Source organism: Pelecanus crispus, chromosome 1 (assembly GCF_030463565.1).
Source record: "Pelecanus crispus isolate bPelCri1 chromosome 1, bPelCri1.pri, whole genome shotgun sequence".
Taxonomy (NCBI): Eukaryota; Metazoa; Chordata; class Aves; order Pelecaniformes; family Pelecanidae; genus Pelecanus; species Pelecanus crispus.
The window spans coordinates 25,585,531-25,591,530 of NC_134643.1; positions in this window are offsets into that span (position 1 = coordinate 25,585,531).

The following is a 6,000-nucleotide window of genomic DNA, read 5'->3' on the forward strand; positions in this document are numbered from 1 at the left end:
AGTCAAACCATTATTTCAACTGTGTTTATTGGTCAGAATTCCACTATATTTCCATTTCCAAATAGTTGATGACAGCTGAACTAGACATCTTAATTGCACACTTTGATTCCAAAATAAACAGCTTAAAATTAGTAAAAATATAGACTCTCACCCTAAAGAAACCTATTTGCACACCATGTGTTCCAATACAGCCCAATGATGTTCTCCAGACGGCCAGTTCTGCTTCTCTGATGGTTTTTATTGATTACCCTGGCATTCTTTTCACTGTCACACATGATGTTACAGCTGGTACTTTTGATTATGATTCGTATGTTGGTCATATAGCCAGCCAATGCAACTTCATAATAGCCAGTAAATGCATCCTGTCATTTTATACTCATCTGTATGATGACTTTTCAAGGAAGTATAATCCATACGTTTAGCTATAATACCATTCTGTGTTTTCATCTTCTGCTGAGTTTAATTGTTCTTGGTGCCTAAGGTTTATAATCTCTTCTGAACGAACGGCTCATTGTATGGACATATTCGCTATTCAGATTTATCTTGCAAGAGTGGGACACTGTAAGTGTTTTGACTGCCTATGCAGTTTAATGTCAATGGGCAACCAGCTAAGAAGAATCTTCTATCAAATAAGCATTTCATAAAACTTAATAATCTTTCACTGTATACTTCAGTTAACAGTTGATACTCTGGAGATTTCATTTCATTATCATTCTTTACCTGTCAGGTGAGAAACTCACAGGATATCCGTGTAATTTTTGTACTCATTCCGAAGTAATCATCAGCATAATTCCTCCAGAGTGATAATGACAAAGGATGACATAAGGGCAAAGAGATTTTAAGCAGAAGTTGCAGTGAAGCAGAGAAAGCATGTAGATTTCGACCTCATTTCTAGTAGGTGGTTTACCACCTAAACCACAAAGGTGGTTTAGCTGACATTTCAATCTTGCTGAAATATCATAAAGATGATCTTAAAAACTAAATCACATAATGATTATAACACCTGGAAGCCTGTATCCTATGAATAAAGTTGGGCTTATCTCACTCCTTCAGTTCAGGCAGAGAAGGGAAAACTACACTCTTAGTTTCAAGACCATTGAAATGTGTACAACGTCATGCACAGTAGGAAAGCAAGAACTCACAGAGATGTGGTTTTACCTGCAAAGTATGAGTATGAGTTAGGCTGCACATCTTTCATTGAACTCCATCACTATTTCAGAATTCACAAATATATTTAGAAAAAAAAAAAAAAGAGGAAAAGAATCTGAAGTTCCTACAGTAACAGCCACTTCAGATTCCCTCATTAACCAGTACCTGGCTAGCATAATTTAGAATCCAGAATAGGAAAGAGGTACAGTTAAATTATAGAGGAAAGGTGATTTTTCCCAACTTATTTAGCAGAAAAGAGTCATGCTTTGTGGCCTAAACTAGGTTTACAACACTTTACCAAGCTTGCTTTCAACCTCTCACATGAACTATTGACTCCTGTCTTGCAACTGCTGAGTGTAGCGCTGCACTTTCTTTCATTGTAGACTCACATTTGTTTTTTAATTAATATTTCTCATTTCTGCAGGGAAGCATTTTGCTTGGAAAAGATATTAAATATGATGGCACTTAAAAAGGAAATTAATGTAACTGGATTGTTTGCATTCCACTGAGGAATTGGCAACTAATTGGCAGCTAAAAGAAATGTCCTTTTTTGAACATAGGCTGACCACATTTGGGGTAGAAATTGCTATTGTGGCTAAGAAATATGGATGTTTCAAGTGTATTTAAGCATTTTTTTTTCACCATAGAATCACTTTTAAAGTAGCTTGCAAATAATTTGAAAAATCTTGTGCATCGATACTTCATTCTCTATGAGATATGATTTATATGCACACAATATGCATTTACAAGATATCATGTATTTATCTACACATGTATATACATCCCTCTGTCTTCTTAGGAAATAAAAGAAAGACCAAATCTGTCCATCCTGTCCTTGTCTTGCTCCCTCTCCACTGTTATTCTTCTGTTTCAAAATTATGTCAAAAATCTTGCTTTTCCTAGTTTTGTTGAAAAATGGCTTGCATTAGATAAGGTGGTAAGGTGGACACAGCCTGCATATCTACCGTGAATCCTTCTATGGTCCAAAAGTTTAAAACTGCATTACAGAAAGATTAAGTGTCTCTTAAAGTCTCTTGACTCACGTTGTCCTAATTCTCTAGCTGTATTTCTCAGACTAGATTCCAAGTTAAAAAGTGAACAGAAGAAGAATAACACTAAATTTTTTGCAGTCTTCCTTACAGATCAATAAAAGTACAAAACGGACATACGATTGGCTTTTTCCTTTGCAATTCATATTACACTTCCAATAGCTGAAAAGAAATACAAAAGGTTGCAAGGCATGAAGTAGCATCCCTTTATTTTTGTGCAAAACATGTGAAAAGAAATTCAAAGAGCAAGGAGATGAGGATTCAAACCTATGCTATCACCGCTGACATTTTTGTAAACTGTGGATTAGTCATTTTAAAGCAAGTGGAAAATACCAGAGGACATTCTTGGGTGCATATTCACAGTTTTACAGTAAGTCAGATCTGCTTAGGCATTTCCTGTTTAGCTTTACTGTTTCTGTTATGTGCAGCTTGTGTCATGCCTTAAATTGAGAGAAAAGATTGCGAGGAAGCATGGGAATGAAAGGGAAAAGAATTGGTATTGAAAAGATATTCTTCCCATGGAACCAATAATTCTTCTATTAAAAATAACCATTTTAGTTCTTCATGTGTCCTGCTCTATGCTAATCTACCTGTAATGTCTTTGTCGGATAGTCGTTAGAGGCCAGACTCTTACACCTTTACACACATCGTTTCTCATGCCAAGTCATCGCATTAGTACCAACAAGACTGAGGGCTACTCAGCACAATAAATGGTGATAGCGTTTCACCCCACCCTTGGCTGTAGGACTGGTTTCATAAAAGCACAAATCACTCCTTAAACTACTTCCACCCCGGTATAAACCTCAGTAAAACCAGGAGACTCGTAACTTCTCATTTCCAGTTTGATTTCGCACTTCCAGAATGACAGAGGTTTTAGCTGTGTTTAAAAGTGAGAAATGATGGTGCAGGCTACCGAAGGACAGAAAGGTCGGGCTATCCCAGCCCCCCAGTACCAGTGCCAAACCCTCAGCATAGCCTGCAGCCAGCTGCACTCATTCCTCTAGGCTTTGCCATCAAAAGTGCTCTTTTGTCCATGCAGTTAAGGCTGGGGCTCTGGTCACTTCCAGACCTCACAGACACAAAGACACTTGCATCTGCATGTTGTCACCAAAAGTAAAATATTCGTCCTTTCCCCTTCCACGTGTGAGGTGTAGGCACCCTAAACATCTACTGGTGCAACACTGCGGTGCTGCAACAACCCTGTATATTGTCCCAAATACTTTCACATCCCATTTTTGGAGCCTGCATCCTCTTTTTGTTTCCATCTGGCCGCTCAAGGCTGGGTACAGCCTGCTCAATCACAAATGGGTGTGCTGGGGTCAGCTTGTCCTTGCTTCGTGCTCACACACAAGCAGTGGAGGTTGCCAGGGCCAGGGATTTCCTTCCCTTCTGGCTCTTCTCCCTCACTGCCCCACTGCCTTTAACACAGGGACCTCAAACTGGTTTTCAAATGTTAATTCTTAACTTCCTGCTGGAGAGAAAAATGTTCCCTATTGGGATACTGGAACTTTTCAGTGATTTACTAGCAAATCAGTGACAGAGGGAAAATTAAGATACAGGTCATGGTTCCCAGTACTATTTTAATTAAAAGACTGTCCTGTCATTTTAAATCACTGCAGATTATTGATGACACTTCGAATACCAGGGAAAGATAAAGTAATATGGTTTAAATCTGTCTGTGCAGTAGAGGGAGATTAAATATATATGTGCCACAAACAATTTTTCAATTGCTGAAGGATTGAGTAAAAGTATTTTCTGAGTGGATGAAACTATATAAAATCTAGAGTATTATACCATTTTATGTATCTAATACATGAATTTAGATTGCATCTAATATCTGAAACACTGATGTAATTTTTTTATGGAAAAGCTTGATGTACTGTTATTTTCAATTCCATCCATCTGTTGCTATTGTATTATAAACTGGGGACAAACATATTTTAGAAAAAAACATTCTCAATATTTAAAGTTGTAAAGTTTATGTTAAAAGTATAACCTTTTATATGCAATTTCAATATTTTTTTCTTCCCCATAGGCAAAGAATAAAAGGGAAAAATAAATTGTATTTTTTGCCTTCCCAAGGAGCCATATTGACTGTCAGAGCTGTTAGACACTTAATTCCCTGAATAATTAAGACTAATGCCCTCAGCAATGTTCAGTACACTGTTCTGGCTCTGGCCCTTGACAGGTGAAAATAAAAGAGCCTACCAACAGTATTCTGAAAAGAAGTTCTTACTGGTTTATAGATTTTCCTTTTAATTTATTACTAAATACTTTTAACTGAAGATCATGAACATTAATTGGCACTAATAGAATACATCCTGCCTTCTGGCACATAATTTTAATAGCTTATAAGAAAGTATGAATGGGTAATGCTGTACAATAAATAATACATGAGTTTACATTGTTGCAAAGCATTTAAAATAGTTTAGCTTCTTTCATACCATCTGTTTCATTCACACATTCAGTTTTTGAAAGGTTTATGGTTATCAGAGGCAATTATAAAAGAGAAAATTAAGTCGAATTAATAACACAGAGAATTCCTACAATCAGGCTTTGGCTTATTCCTGAGAAAATGCTGTAAGCTAAATTAACTTCAGCTCTCTCAAAGATAAATTCTGCTTTCAGATGGTGTAATTCAAGAAAATTCAATTGAAATTAATTGAGGGGTGTAAATCTGGAAATATTCCAGTTGAATTAATGGAGTTATTAAGCATTTATAATCTTATGAGAGGAAAAATGTGTCCTTTAGTCAGCTAAAAAACCCTAATATGTTGGCAAATGCTTAAAACAGTTGTGTATTTCCATTGCTTGCAGTAAATAATTCCTATTCTTTGGATAACACAAAAGGAAATATTACACTTTGCTGAACAGAACTCAGAATAATTTGGAAAACATGCGTACAGCATTTGAGGTGAAATTAACTTCAGACTTTATTTGCATGCCAATACACATCTTGTCTGGTGTCTACATTGTCTCAAATAAATGAATTAGAAATATCTCTAGCTCTAGAAATACCCAGCACAATATATTAACACAAATCATTAATAAACAGAACTCATTGTCTAATGAGTTGTCTGAAACGACTAACGTTGTCCTCTTTTGGGGTCCTTTTGAGATTATTTTAAAATACACTGTTTGTAGGTGATGGACTGCCTTACTGTGAGACATCTTGAAACAATTACCATGAATGTTTTGCTTTAATGAAAGAAGTATTTTTTTTTTATTTTTCATATGGGATTAAATACATGACCAATATATGATTAGCTGCTTTCTAGATGTCTAGTGTTGCATGCACAGCCCAGTGTGCTTAAGTATTAAATTGATTAATCAGATTTTGAAATACCTTTAAAGTCAAAACATTAGCCTTGCTTTTCAAATGTGAATTTTATTCAAAAGCAGCATTTCAAGATCACTTTTCTAACTTAAAATTCCTGTTACACATTGGAGTGTAAAGCACCAGATAGCTATTTGACAGAAAAAAAAGAAATAAAATATAGTCCAGAATTGACACGCTACTGAAAATAACACAGAAAGCCTTACTAATGGGTAGACTATAAGCAGAAGTGAAAACTTTGTTTTACTGATTATTAATTGAGTAAATAACATGGCACTTACCTCTATAAAGTCAGTGAACAGGAGAAAACTTTGGTGGAACAATTTACAACAGTTGTTGTGTTTGTCCGGGAGTGTGCTCTTCCTAATGAGTGGGCTTTTAACTAATGAGAAACTGAGGGAATCTGAAGATAAGAGCAGAATTTTACCTAAATACTCATCATGTCATTGCAAAATAAGTAAAGAA